Source organism: Entelurus aequoreus, linkage group LG05, assembly GCF_033978785.1.
Source record: "Entelurus aequoreus isolate RoL-2023_Sb linkage group LG05, RoL_Eaeq_v1.1, whole genome shotgun sequence".
NCBI lineage: Eukaryota > Metazoa > Chordata > Actinopteri > Syngnathiformes > Syngnathidae > Entelurus > Entelurus aequoreus.
In genome coordinates, this window is record NC_084735.1 from 1,244,889 (window position 1) to 1,262,037 (window position 17,149).

The 17,149-nt window shown below is 34.4% G+C and overlaps 1 pseudogene; it reads left to right on the plus strand.

Moving 5' to 3' along the window:
• Window positions 1–17,149, plus strand: part of LOC133649512 (FRAS1-related extracellular matrix protein 2-like) — a 118,780-nt pseudogene that overhangs the window by 22,935 nt on the left and 78,696 nt on the right.

Consider the following 17,149-nt stretch of genomic DNA (forward strand, 5'->3'; position numbering starts at 1 on the left):
TTACCCTTTTCAAATAAATTCCCGCTTTTCCTGAAATTCCCACATTTTTTGGAAATTCCTATTGAAATGAATGTGACATTCTTCAAAGTTCCAAAAGTCTATAAAATAAATAAATAAACACACCTCTATCAATCCCTAAAGCAGCTGCTGTATAAATCAAGCAATCTTGTTTTTCTAGCCTTCTTATCGCCGTCCGCCATTAAGAGATCCAGCGTCACCTGGTGTGTTTGCGGGGGTGTTGTTGACACAGGCGGCCGCCCCGGTGTTGGTTTAATGTCTCCCTGGATTATAGATGTGTGACAAGCAGGGAGGAAGGTGGGCGTCGTCATCGAGTGTTGACAGGCAGACTCGCTGGTTGGTGCTGATGCTGTTATGTATATATGTATGTATATATGTATGTATGTAGGTATATATGTATGTATGTATGCAGGTATGTATGTATGTATGTAGGTATATATGTATGTATGTAGGTATATATGTATGTATGTATGTAGGTATATATATATGTATGTATGTAGGTATATATGTATGTATGTAGGTATATATGTATGTAGGTATATATGTATGTATGTATGTATGTATGCAGGTATATATGTATGTATGTAGGTATATATATATGTATGCATGCATGTATGTATGTATATATGTAGATATATATGTATTTATTTATCTATATATGTATGTATGTATTTATGTATGTACAGTATGTATGTATGTATGTACGCATGTATGTATGTATACATATATACATGTATGTATGTATGTACGTATGTATGTATGTATACATGTATACATGTATGTATGTACGTATGTATGTATGTATACATGTATGTATGTATGTATACATGTATGTATGTATGTATACATGTATGTATGTATGTTTGTATGTATATATTTATGTATACATGTATGTATGTATGTATGTATATGTGTATATAGGTACGTATATATGTATGTATGTATATGTGTATATATGTATGTATACATGTATGTATGTATGTATACATGTATGTATGTATGTATGTATACATGTATGTATATATGTATATATATGTATTATGTATGTATATTTGTATACATGGATGTATATATGTTTATATATGTATGTATGTATGTATATTTGTATACATGTATGTATGTATATACAGTATGTATGTATGTATGAGTGTTTGTATGTATGTATGTATGTATACATGTATATATGTATACATGTATGTATGTATGTATGTATGTATGTATGTATGCATACATGTATATATGTATATATGCATGTATGCATGTATAGATATGTATGTTGGTATGTGTGCATATATATATATATATGTATGTATATATATATGTATGCATGCATGTATGTATGTATATATGTAGATATATATGTATGTATTTATGTATGTATGTATGTATGTATGTATGTGTGTATATATATTTGTATGGACGTATGTACTGTATGTATATATGTATGTATACATGTATGTATGTATGTATGTATGTATTTATGTATGTACGTATGTATGTATGTATGTATGTATTTATGTATGTACGTATGTATACATGTATGTAATATATATATGTATGGACGTATGTATGTATGTGTGTATATATATATGTATGGACGTATTTACTGTATGTATATGTGTATGTATACATGTATGTATGTATGTATGTATGTGTGTATATATATATGTATGGACGTATGTACTGTATGTATATATGTATTTATACATGTATGTATGTATGTATGTATGTATGTATGTACGTATGTATACATGTATGTATATATATATGTATGGACGTATGTATGTATGTGTGTATATATATGTATGGACGTATGTACTGTATATATATATGTATGTATACATGTATGTATGTATGTATGTATGTATGTATGTATGTATGTATGTGTGTATATATATATGTATGGATGTATATATGTATGTATACATTTATGTATGTATGTATGTATGTATGTATACATGTATGTATTTATGTATGTACGTATGTATACATGTATATATTTATGTATGTATGGACGTATGTATGTATGTGTGTATATATATATGTATGGACGTATGTACTGTATGTATTTATGTATGTATACATGTATGTATGTATGTATGTATGTATTTATGTATGTACGTATGTATGTATGTATGTATGTATACATGTATGTATATATATATATATATATATGTATGGATGTATGTACTGTATGTATATATGTATGTATACATGTATGTATTTATGTATGTATGTATATGTGTATATATGTATGTATACATGTATGTATGTATGTATACATGTATGTATGTATGTATATATGTGTATATATACATACATCAGTCAGTCTACCCCAGGGCAGCTGTGGCTATGAAAGTAGCTTACCACCACCAGGTGTGAATGAATGATGGGTTCTACATGTAAAGCGACTTTGGGTACTTAGAAAAGCGCTATATAAATTACAGGTATTATTATTATTATTATTATTATATATGTATGTATGTATGTATATTAGTATACATGTATATATGTATGTATGTATATATGTATGTATATTTGTATACATATATGTATATATGTATGTATATATGTATGTATGTATGTATGTATATTTGTATACATGTATGTATGTATGTATATATGTATGTATGTATGTATGAGTGTTTGTATGTATGTATGTATACATGTATGTATGTATGCATACATGTATATATATGTATGTTGGTATGTATATATATATATATATATATATATATATATATATATATATATATATATATATATATATATATATATATATATATATATATATATATATAATGAGAACTTATTAATATCAAACTATTTTTTTTAGCTGAACCAACTCAACCTGTATAATCCTCAACACGTCCTTCAAGTCTTCTCCTGAACATTATACTTGATTTGTATCATCTGCAAACATAATACTTTGACATTTATTAGACACTGAACAAATATCAAGTATGAATAACTTGGGTCCCAATACCGAGCCTTGTGGAACCCCACAAGTTAGTCTTCGTGGCTGTGACCTAGTCGTACTAAATATCCACATATTGCTGAAATAACTACTTAACCACTGTTGTGACACACCTCTTATGTCGTAGTTTGACCATTTCTGCAGAAGGAAGGAATGATGGATTGTGTCAAAAGTCAATAAATACTTGCTTTTTTTCTGTTGCTGTAGCTATGTTTTCTACAAAGATGATTTATGCCTCAGGAATGTACACAAAAATGTTGTGTTTTTGCCGTCTCGACACCTGCGACAAAGCTTGCTGATTGCGTCGTTAACGCCTGGCTTTTTCCCGCCGCAGCCGACGTCGACGACCTGAACATCTGCTACGTGCTGCGCGGGGAAGAAAACGCCACGTCGGACATCTTCCACTTCACCGTGCAGGACGAGGGTAAGTTGCGCTCCGGCTCATTTGCGTCTGACGAAGCTCCGATTGGTCGGAAGCGTCTTCGTGGACACTCCATTAGGTACGCCCTTGCAAGGACAATTGGGCTTGGTTTAGAGGTTGCTTAGAAGAATATGTCTACTGTTGTGCTGGCAGCAGTGCTGTGGCCTGCTTCTAATCTAGACCGTGGCATTAATACTCATGAGGTTCCACTCCTAACCCCTCTCCTGATCTCCTGCCCCCGAGTCTCCGAGTCTGCTAAATAAAAGATGGGAGGTCGTTGTAAACGCGCGTTATGCACGCCACTACCTTTTAATGCACCCAGTGAGCAATCAGGCAGGCGCGCCTGTTCTTTTCTCTTTGGATGGCGGCTTCAACCAAGTGATGATGAACAACGGAGCTGGGAGGAAATGACCTCCAAACCGCTGCCTTGAGAAGACGCCATCAAAACGATCATCAATTATAATGGCTGCTAATGTTTAGCATTATTCGGTACTTTTTAGGCAAAGGCCAAAATAATCAATCAATCAATCAATGTTTATTTATATAGCCCTAAATCACGAGTGTCGTAAAATCAAACAGCTGTTAAGTACAATACTTACAGTATAAACACGTTGTAGGGCGCAACATGACACTTTCAGCTTCCTGGAAAAAAGCTACTTCCTAGTTAGCCAACATACCGTAGATAGTCTATACAGTACTGCCATCTAATGTTTTGGAAGTGCAATGCGGTGATGCTAATATACATTGGATTTGCCATAGACAGGCTAATGTTAGCATTAGCAATTTTACATGGCAATTTCATCGCCAACAAATTTGGTAATGAAAACTACAACTAATGTAAATGTTACAATCAAACAGCTGGTGTGTGATAAGTACAATACTTACAGTATAAACACGTTGTAGGGCACAACATGACACTTTCAGCTTCCTGAAAAAAAAGCTACTTCCTAGTTAGCCAACATACTGTAGATAGTCTATACAGTACTGCCATCTAATGTTTTGGAAGTGCAATGCGGTGATGCTAATTTACATTGGATTTGCCGTAGACAGGCTAATGTTAGCATTAGCAATTTTACATGGCAATTTCAACGCCAACAAATTTGATGATGAAAACTACAACTAATGTAAATGTTACAATCGAACAGCTGGTGTGTGATAAGTACAATACTTACAGTATAAACACGTTGTAGGGCGCAACATGACACTCTCAGCTTGCTGGAAAAAGCTACTTGCTAGTTAGCCAACATACCGTAGATAGTCTATACAGTACTGCCATCTAATGTTTTGGAAGTGCAATGCAGTGCATTAATTTACATTGGATTTGCCATAGACAGGCTAATATTAGCATTAGCAATTTTACATGGCAATTTCAACACCAACAAATTTGGTAATGAAAACTACAACTAAGATAAATGTTACAATCGAACAGCTGGTGTGGGATAAGTACAATACTTACAGTATAAACACGTTGTAGGGCGCAACATGACACTTTCAGCTTGCTGGAAAAAGCTACTTCCTAGTTAGCCAACATACCGTAGATAGTCTATACAGTACTGCCATCTAATGTTTTGGAAGTGCAATGCGGTGATGCTAATTTACATTGGATTTGCCGTAGACAGGCTAATATTAGCATTAGCAATTTTACATGGCAATTTCAACACCAACAAATTTGATGATGAAAACTACAACTAATGTAAATGTTACAATCGAACAGCTGGTGTGTGATAAGTACAATACTTACAGTATAAACACGTTGTAGGGCGCAACATGACACATTCAGCTTGCTGGAAAAAGCTACTTCTTGTGAGTGTTTAAATGTGTGTTGGAGCGTGATGTTTCCCCCCTCCGTGCTGGGGGAATGTTTGCGGAACATTTTGTCTTCCTCTGAAAGTGCAGAAGTCCCACAAAACCGACGCCACGTAAAACTTCCCACGGTTGTTATTACCATTTGAAATGAAAACCATCGTCAAAAAGGTGACCGGTACAACTTTGACTGCTCATTTAATGGAGAAGCAAGCTAGCGCTAATGACAACAGGAAGTGACTGCGCATACAACAGGAAGTGATGCACTCAACACACGGGTTTTTTTCTGTAAAATAAAAAACTTTTACAAATTAAAACGGAAGGAGATCAACATATTTAAACGCTCAAATTAAAATAAGTCGGCAGATATAACATTTTGTCTGCCAATAAAGTCAATTGTGTGGCTAATTATTTATTTTCTTGGTTGTAAGTGGACTCTTCAACCTATCAAACAATGTCCAGATGATCATGACAATCAAACAATGTCCAGATGATCATGACAATCAAACAATGTCCAGATGATCATGACAATCAAACAATGTCCAGATGATCATGACAATTAAACAATGTCCAGAGGATCATAACAATCAAACAATGTCCAGATGATCATGACAATCAAACAATGTCCAGATGATCGTAACAATCAAACAATGTCCTGATGATCATGACAATCAAACAATGTCCAGATGATCATGACAATCAAACAATGTCCTGATGATCATGACAATCAAACAATGTCCAGATGATCATGACAATCAAACAATGTCCAGATGATCATGACAATCAAACAATGTCCAGATGATCGTAACAATCAAACAATGTCCAGATGATAATATAATATTAAAGGAGAAGATGAAATATTCACTTCCACTTGTTCAGCTTTAGGCGTGTGCTGAGGAGTGGGCGGGCTTCACGCTGTCCCCGAGCAAGGCACGCATGGAGCCCAGCGCTGCACCCGCGGTGCCCAAGATGTGTTTGATATTTGAGAGCTCAGGCTAATGAGAGCCTGAGGCGGGCAGAGCTGCAGGCGCGCCTGTAATTACCTGGCTCTAGTACAGGCATGGGGGTAATGCACCGACCTGGGGAAATGAATGGTTAGCGTTGGAGTTAGGATAGGGTTAGGGTTATGTTTGGTATGGTTAGGGTTAGGTCTAGTGTTGGGGTTAGGGTTAGGTTTAGAGTTGGGGTTAGGTTTGGGTTAGGGTTAGGATTAGATAAATAGATAGATAGATAGATAGATTGTACTTTATTGATTCCTTCACGAGAGTTCCCTCAGGAAAATTAGGGTTAACCCTAACCCTAGTTTAGGGTTAGGTTTGGGTTAGGGTTAAAATTAGGGTTGGGGTTAGGTTTGGATTAGGGTTGTGTTTGGGTTAGGGTTAGGTTCGGGTTATGTTTACAGTTGGGTTTAGGGTTAGATTTAGGGTTAGGGTTAGGTTTGGGTTAGGGTTAGGATTAGATGTATAGGTAGATAGTACTTTATTGATTCCTTCAGGAGAGTTCCTTCAGGAAAGTTACAATTCCAGCAGCTGTGTACAGAATTGACATATCATTTGAAAAGTAAATAATAAATAATGGGGGTATATGTTATTGGGTTAGGTTTGGGGTTAGGGTTAGTTTTGGGTAGGGTTAGGTTTAGAGTTTGGGTTGGGGTTGGGTTGGGGTTAGGTTTAGAATTGGCGTTAAGATTAGGTTTGTGTTAGGGTTAGGTTTAGAGTAGGGGTTAGGGTTAGGTTTGGGTTGAGGTTAGGATTAGGGTCGGGGTTAGGTTTGGATTAGGGTTATGTTTGGGTTAGGGTTATGTTTACAGTTGGGATTAGGGTTAGGTTTAGGTTGGGTTTGGGTTTGAGTTAGGGTTAGGATTAGGGTTGGGTTTAGGTTTGGATTAGGGTTATTTTTGGGTTAAGGTTAGGTTTGGGTTATGTTTACAGTTTGGGGTTTGGGTTATGGTTAGGTTAGGGTTAGTGTTAGGTTGTGGGGTTGTGGTTAGGGTTAGGTCTAGAGCTGGGGTTAAATTTGGGTTAGGTTTAGGATTAAGTTCATGGAGAGAATGCCAAGAGTGTGCAAAGCAGTAATCAGAGCAAAGGGTGGCTATTTTGAAGAAACTAGAATACAAAACATGTTTTCAGTCGTTTCACCTTTTTTGTTTGTTTGTGTACGTAACTCCACATGTGCTCATTCATAGTTTGGATGTGACTATCTACCATGGAAATAGTCATGGGAATAAAGAAAACGCATCGAATGAAGGGTTAGGGTTAGGACTAACCCTGTACTGTATATACACGTTAGGGTTAGGGATGGTTAGGGTCAAAATTTAGAAACATTTATTATATATATATATATATATATATATATATATATATATATATATATATATATATATATATATATATATATATATATATATATATATATTTTTTTTTTTTTTTTTTTTTTTTTTTTTAATTTATTTATTTATTTATTTATTTATTTATTTATTTATTTTATTTTTTTTTGTTATTTTTTTTAATCGATTCAAAATCGGTATTGATAAGAATTGCAATTCGGATGCGAATCGATTTATTCATTTTTTTTGTGCACCTGTACTCCTTTTTTTTTTCTTTTTTTTTTTAAATCGTATGTATTGTTGCTTGTAAAAACAGACTTTGTTGTGTTAGCTCTCAGCTAACGGTGTACCTAATGAAGTGTCCGGGGAGGGTGCGGGCCAGAGCATCTAACAATGCCATGGCAACACACACACACACACACACACACACACACACACACACACACACACACACACACACACACACACACACACACACACACACACGCACACACACACACACACACACACACACTGAGTGGCAGCAATAATTCATATTTCCCGCTATTTCATTTGAGGTACAACTTTAATTTATATTTCATTACATTAGCGTGACAAAGCCGTCGCTCATTTGCATATATTTCCCTCCCTCCCTCCCTCCTTCCTTCCAGTGCTCCGAAGTCTAGAGCGAGAGAAGAGCGTCGCACTGGAGGGAGTCGTACACAATCTTTACATTCCGCTTAATAAGAGCCGTAAATCTGCTGGAGGAAAGTGAAGAAGTTTAATGGCGTCTGGAGAGGAACATCTTCTTCTTCTTCTGGCAAATGAGCACCGGCGCTAGCTGCTAAAGGCGCGTGCAAAACTGTACCACGCGCCTTTAGCTGTTATTGTTCACACACACACACACACACACACACACACACACACACACACACTTTTGCACCTGAGGGAACTTCCGTGTCCCTGCGAGCGACGCTTGAGGTGCTGTGAAGTCTTTGCAGACAAAACTGGGAAAAAAAAAAGAAAAAACATCCTTGCTAGAACTTTCCGCGGGCTAGTTGTCCTCAGGTTGTTCCGCTTTGCACGTGGCGGCGCTTACTACACGAGCGGGAAGCCTTGCTTTAGCCACCGTGTGCCCCAGAGGTAACTCCCATAACTACAAAACTTTCAGTCTTGGCTAAAAAAAAAAAAAAATGGAGGCTTTTGTTGCGCCCTAAGGAATGTTAATACTGTAAGTATTGTACAAATCACGCACCGGCTGTCTGTGACTGCAACGTGCGTCTTAGTTGGAGTTTTCATTCGCAAATTCTGGAGGTGTTGAAATCGCCATGTAAATTCGCTAATGCTAACAGCAAAAACAGTGTGTATTAGCATCAAGCTAGTGCATTTTTTTGGACAAGTGGAGCGAAGAAGACTTAAACGCCGCATCGAGTGTTGTCCCGATACCAATATTTTGGTACCGGCACCAAAATGTACTTCAATACTTTTCGATATTCCATCCATCCATCTTCTTCCGCTTATCCGAGGTCGTGTCGCGGGGGCAGCAGCCTAAGCAGAGAAGCCCAGACTTCCCTCTCCCCAGCCACTTGGTCCAGCTCCTCCCGGGGGATCCCGAGGCCTTCCCAGGCCAGCCGGGAGACATAGTCTTCCCAACGTGTCTTGGGTCTTCCCCGTGGCCTCCTACCGGTTGGACGTGCCCTAAACACCTCCCTAGGGAGGCGTTCGGGTGGCATCCTGAGCAGATGCTCGAACCACCTCATCTGGCTCCTCCCGGATGACAGAGCTTCTCACCCTATCTCTAAGGGAGAGACCCGCCACCCGGCGGAGGAAACTCATTTGGGCCGCTTGTACCCGTGATCTTGTCCTTTTCGGTCATAACCCAAAGCTCATGACCATAGGTGAGGATGGGAACGTAGATCGAGCGCTAAATTGAGAGCTTTGCCTTCCGGCTCAGCTCCTTCTTCACCACAACGGATCGATACAGCGTCCGCATTACTGAAGACTCCCGGGTACTTGAACTCCTCCACTTGGGGCAGGGTCTCCTCCCCAACCCGGAGATGGCACTCCACCCTTTCTTGGGCGAGAACCATGGACTCGGACTTGGAGGTGCTGATTCCCATCCCAGTCGCTTCACACTCGGCTGCGAACCGATCCAGTGAGAGCTGAAGATCCTGGCCGGATGAAGCCATCAGAATCAGAATCGGAATAGGACAGAACTACATTTGGCTCAGCAAGGAGAGTGCGTACACCTTTACCCCTTGCACAGTGTCTCACCACGCTCTGACGAAAGATTGTACGCCTCCTCTTTTATGTGGACTTTCCCTGATTACATGGCGACAGCTGTTTTCTAAAGGGACGGAGGGTCGTAAACAGCCATTGATTAGAAAACAGTTCAAAGAAAAGGTGCCCGTAGGGAGGTCAGGCCCTGCCTCCTCTCCGCTTTGCAGATCTCGGGTCAAGACAAAATCTCCCTGTGGATTACAACACATCAAAGAAACCGACACCCTCACGTCGCTCCCCATCCTACACGGTGGAGTTTTACAAGCCTTTTGCTCGGTAGGATCAAAGACAGCTTATAACCCGCCCTTTAATATGAATATTGTATAATTAATACAGAGCAGTGTTTGCGTTTGTTTCCGAACTTTGATATTAGCCTCGTGAGGGCTCGTTAAAGAATCTGTTTAGTATCATTTATCTGGCCGTGTCTCCGGGGGTGACACTAAAGTCTTTATTGTTACATTTCTTTGTTGGAATAATGTCTTCCCCCCACAAACAAATGTGTCATATTTGAGTTCCACATAAAAGACTGTTTACACACTTCATCCTTTTTCTTTTTTTGGCTGCCGCCGCTGCTTTTATTCACTTCTGAAGGAGCTGGCTGATGTCTCCTTTTGAGGACACACACACACACACACACACACACACACACACACACACACACACACACACACACACACACACACACACACACACACACACACACACACACACACACACACACACTCTTGTATTTGTTACCTTCTTGAGAGCTGAGAAAAAAGCCTCCCTCTTTAGGACCAGCCTTTCTAGATATATAAAGAAGTGTATTTACAACATTAATAATATATACATACTATGCACATATAAAAAAGCTTGTTGTGAAAAATGAGTTGGAATTTCACAAGAAAAAGGTCACAATTTCACAAGAAAAACTTTTTTTGGCTGTATTATAATAAGTCATAATTTTACTCAACGCAAGTCAAAATTGTACAAGAAAAACAATATAATGATAAAATTTGGGATTTTCCTCAATAACAGTCGCAATTTTACAAGAAAAAGCTTACATTTTTGTCAATTTTATGAAAAGAGTCGTCATTTTACTCGACAAAAGTCACAAGTTTATAAGAAAACCTTGAAAATGTTGGCAATGTTATAATAATAATCTGACATTTTTATTGGCAATGTGATGACAAAAGTCATCATTTTACTCAAAAAATTTCAGTTTTACAAGAACAACAAAAAAATTGGCAATATCGTGACAAAAGTCGGCATTTTGTATGACAAATGTCGCCGTTTTGCATTAAAAAAATATAATTTTACATTAAAAAAGTCATAATTTTATTAGAAAATATTGCAATATTACAGAAACTGAAAGAATATGAGAAATTGTTCCCAATTTTATGAGAAAAAAGTTGACACATTGTGAGAAAAAAGACTGCTTTTAGTTCATTTTTGGGTTTTTAATTGGTTTTGAATCTTCATTATTTACTTCAAGTTATTACAGTATGTCTACACAATTTTTTTATTTTTTTAAAAAATAATTTTGGCCAAAGGGGGCGCATTTCAATTCCTTACACACACTTGTTATTTCATATGTTGACCACAAACGCAACCTTTACTTTCGTCGTCACGATACTAAATGAAAGCTAAGGCTACCTGAACCTTACCTTGTGTGTGTGTGTGTGTGTGTGTGTGTGTGTGTGTGTGTGTGTGTGTGTGTGTGTGTGTGTGTGTGTGTGTGTGTGTGTGTGTGTGTGTGTGTGTGTGTGTGTGTGTGTGTGTGTGTGTGTGTGTGTGTTGTTGTTGTATTTCTAGCCTTCTTGAGGCCTGAGAAAAAAGCCTCCCTCTTTAGGACCAGCCTTTCTAGATATATAAAGAAGTGTATTTACAACATTAATAATATATACATACTATGCACATATAAAAAAGCTTCTTGTGAAAAATGAGTTGGAATTTCACAAGAAAAGGTGACAATTTCACAAGAAAAACTTTTTTTGGCAGTATTATAATAAGTAGTAATTTTACTCAACGCAAGTCAAAATTGTACAAGAAAAACAATATTATGATAAAATTTGGGATTTTACTCAATAACAGTCACAATTTTACAAGAAAAAGCTTACATTTTTGGCAATTTTATGAAAAGAGTCGTAATTTTATAAGAAAACTTGAAAATGTTGGCAATATTCTAATAATAATCTGACATTTTTATTGGCAAAATCATGACAAAAGTCATAATTTTAATCAAAAAATGCACTGTTTTACAAAAACAACAAAAAAAATTGGCAATATTGTGATAAAAGTCGCTGTTTTGCATAGAAAAAATTATAATTTCACATGAAAAAAGTAATCATTTTACGAGAAAATTTTGCAATTTTACAGAAACTGTTCTCATAAGATTGGGACCAATTTCTCACGTTCTTTCTGTTTCTGTAATATTGCAATATTTTCTCGTAAAATTATTACTTTTTTCATGTAAAATTATAAATTTTTAATGGAAAATGGCGACGTTTGTCATATGAAATGCTGACTTTTATCACAATGTTGCCAACTTTTTTGTTGCCTTTGTAAAATAGTGACATATCTTTAGTAAAATAACAACTTTTGTCATAATTTTGCCAATAATAATCCCAGATCATTATTATAATATTGCCAACATTTTAGTTTTCTTATAAAATTGTGACTTTTGTCGAGTAAAATGACGACTCTTTTCAAAAAATTGCCAAAAATTGAGAACAAAGTCGACACATTGTGAGGAAAAAGACTGCTTTTAGTAATATTTTTTGTTCATAATTGGTTTTGAATCATCATTATTTACTTCAAGTTATTACAGCATATCTCTATACACATATTTATTTTATTTTTTTTAATTAATTTTGGCCAAAGGGGGCGCATTTCAATTTCTTACACACACTTGTTATTTCATATGTTGACCAGATCCCTCCTTTTTTGGGACCACTCTCATTTTGATGGATGTCACCAGCAGGGGTGCTAATGAGACATTGTCTATTAGATGCAATGTTATTGATTTATGTCATCACTTGTTCACACCTCCTCATATGGAGGATACTTTTCCTTCTTCGTGTCTCAAGAATTGACTGTGTGTCGCTTTTAAAAGTCAACATATGAAATAACAAGTGTGTGTAAAAATTGGAAGTTCTCCCCCTCTGGTCAACATATGAAATAACAAGTGTGTGTAAAAATTTGAAGTTCTCCCCCTATGGTCAACATATGAAATAACAAGTGTGTGTAAAAAATGTGAAGTTCTCCCCCTCTAGTCAACATATGAAATAACAAGTGTGTGTAAAAATTTGAAGTTCTCCCCCTTTGGTCAACATATGAAATAACAAGTGTGTGTAAAAAATTTGAAGTTCACCCCCGCTAGTCAACATATGAAATAACAAGTGTGTGTAAAAAATTTGAAGTTCACCCCCTCTGGTCAACATATGAAATAACAAGTGTGTGTAAGAAAATTGAAGTTCTCCCCCTCTAGTCAACATATGAAATAACAAGTGTGTGTAAAAATTTGAAGTTCTCCCCCTCTGGTCAACATATGAAATAACAAGTGTGTGTAAAAAATTTGAAGTTCACCCCCTCTGGTCAACATATGAAATAACAAGTGTGTGTAAAAATTTGAAGTTCTCCCCCTATGGTCAACATATGAAATAACAAGTGTGTGTAAAACATTTGAAGTTCTCCCCCTCTAGTCAACATATGAAATAACAAGTGTGTGTAAAAATTTGAAGTTCTCCCCTTTGGTCAACATATGAAATAACAAGTGTGTGTAAAAAATTTGAAGTTCTCCCCCTTTGGTCAACATATGAAATAACAAGTGTGTGTAAAAAATTTGAAGTTCACCCCCTCTGGTCAACATATGAAATAACAAGTGTGTGTAAAAAATTGGAAGTTCACCCCCTCTAGTCAACATATGAAATAACAAGTGTGTGTAAAAAATTGGAAGTTCACCCCCTCTGGTCAACATATGAAATAACAAGTGTGTGTAAAAATTTGAAGTTCTCCCCCTCTGGTCAACATATGAAATAACAAGTGTGTGTAAAAAATTGAAATGCACCACCTCTGGCCAAAATTAATAAAAAAATGTTAAAAAAAATATGTAAATAGAGACATTCTGTAATAACTTGAAGTAAATAATGAAGATTCAAAACCAAATACAAACCAAAAAATGAACTAAAAGCAGTCTTTTTCCTCACAATGTGTCGACTTTTTTCTTATAAAATTGGGACCAATTTCTCACATTCTTTCTGTTTCTGTAATATTGCAATATTTTCTCATAATATTATTACTTTTTTTAATGTAAACTTAAAACGGCACATTTGTCATATAAAATTCTGACTTTTGTCACAATGTCGCCAATTTTGTTGTTGTTCTTGTAAAACTGTGACATTTTTGGAGTAAAATGATGACTTTTGTCATCATTTTGCCAATAAAAATGTCAGATTGTTATTATAATACTGGCAACATTTTAAAGTTTTCTTATGAAATTGTGACTTTTGTCGAGTAAAATTACGACTCGTTTCATAAAATTGCCAAAAATTTTAGCTTTTTCTTGTAAAATTGCGACTGTTATCATAATATTGCACAAAATTTCCATTTTTCTTGTAAAATTTTGACTTGCGTTGAGTAAAATGACAACTTATTATAATACTGCCAAAATTCTATATTTTTCTTGTGAAATTGTGACCTTTTTCTTGTGAAATTCCAACTCATTTTTCACAAGAAGCTTTTTTATATGTGCATAGTATGTATATATTATTAATGTTGTAAATACACTTCTTTATATATCTAGAAAGGCTGGTCCTAAAGAGGGAGGCTTTTTTCTCACGTCTCAAGAAGGTAACAAATACAAGAGTGTGTGTTTGCCTGCAGGCTTTACACAACAACACATTTATTGTGATAATCCCTGTTACGCCTTCCTCTTCTCCTTCTTCATCATCTTCCTCTTCTCCTTCTTCATCATCTTCTTCTTCTTCTCCTTCTTCTCCTTTTTCTTCATCCACGCTGCAAAAAGTGCTGAACTTTTCACCCCCGACAGCACTTCGGTTTTCCTATTTGTGTTGTTGTTCTGCAACTTCTCCTAAAAAGGGACTGTTGTGTTTGTGTTGTACACAATATATATATATATATATATATATATATATATATATATATATATATATATATATATATATATATATATATATATATATATACACATATATATATATATATACAAAAAATTAAAAAATGCATCAAAGTGGATATTCTTACCCGAAAACATGAATTATGAATAATATGGCTTAAAAAAATTCACATGATGTCTGGTCACTACATTAGGTACACAGTTCAATGTGATGCAAAGGAAGAAAAGAATCTGCCTTTACCAGATAATGATAACAATAATATTAATAACATTAGTAGTAATAATAATAGACTACTACAACTATTATTATTCTATTACTATTACTTTAACCACCACTATTACTACTACGACTAATAATAATAGTTTATAATAATATTTGCTACTACTACTTGTAGTAGTAGATAATGTAATAATACAAATAATAATAGTAGTATTAGTAGTAATAATAACAATGTAAATATTATTAATATAAAAAAATTTGTTTGTAGTAAAATAAATACTATTATTATTATTATCTACTTGATAATGTACTACTTGTAGTATTATAATATATATATATATATATATATATATATATATATATATATATATATATATATATATATATATATATATATATATATATATATATATATATATATATATATATATAATAGTAATATTATTTGTATTATTATTATTATATACTACTTCTACTACTGTATTATTAATACTATTGTTATATTATGGATATTGTTTTTTTAAATATTATTGTTATATATTTATAGTATTATTAATAATTAAGTAGTAGTGAGAGTAGTAGGTAATAATAACATTGACTACTACTAATAATAGTTGTAGGAGTATGGGGAGATAATATTTACGACAACTACTACTAATAATAATAATAATAATTAATAGATACTATTTGACTACTACCACTTTTAGTAAATAATAATTATAATAATAGTTGTATTTGTAAAAAATAGTAAACATTATAATAATATTTACCAATACAAATACTAATAAAAAAATGTACTACTACTACCAATAATAGAAATAATAATATATAATATTTAATACTAGTAGTAGTGGTAAATAATAATAATATTAATAATAATAATAATAATAGTATTACTTATTACTATTTATATTAGTAATATTTACTATTAGTATAATAATACTATTAATATTTAGTACTACTACTTTTACTACTACTACTACTACTATCAATAAAAAAAAAATATATGTAATATTTTACTACGAGTAGTGAATAATAATAATAGTATTATTTACTACTAATTCTACTACTAATAATGCAATTATTTATTACTAATACTAGTCATATTTACTACTAGTACTACTACTTTCACTACTCTTACTACAAATAATAATAATAATAAATAAAATTTGACTACTAGTAGTAGTAGTAGTGAATAATATTAAAAATAGTTGTAGGAGTAGATAATAATAATAATAATAATAAGAAGAAGAAGAAGAATAGTATTATATTTCCTCCTACTTCCACTTCTACTAGTAATAATTACATTGTCGCTGTTAGTCTTATTATTATTGCTGTCAATAATAATAATGTTGCTGTTAATATTATTATTATTATTGCTGTTATTAATAATAATGCTGTGTTTCAGGTGCTAACAAGCTGAAGGATCAGCGTTTCCATCTGGACTGGTCGTGGATCTCCCTGCAGAAGGACCACTACGTGGTGGACGAGGAGGACCAGTTCCTGGAGGTGGTCCTGAGGCGGAGAGGCTACCTTGGCGAGACCTCCTTCGTTGGTGAGTGATCACATGATCCCGTTTTCTATTTTTGTTAATGACGTTGCTTCTAATCACTTTTTAATTGGTGCCCTTCGGCCAATCAGTGACCTCCCTCATTAGCCCGTGCTAATGAGGGAGGTGTTAGCACACAGTACCTGTTAGCATACGTAGCATCTATCTATTATGTTGACATTACTGTCTCAGATTAAACAAAAATTCCACATTTTCCCCACAGGAAGTCATGAAAATAGAAATCATTCATTCCAGGGTCAAACTGGCAATCGAAAACAATGAATGGATTCCAAAATAAACACAAAATAAAAACCCAAAAAAATAAAAACTTAAAAAAATTAAATACAATTACTCATTCTGGGTCAAAATGGAAATTAAAAAAAATACAAATGAATAAATATATATGAAAATAAATAACATGTTAAAAATAAGTTAATTGAAAAATTAAACACAAAATAAA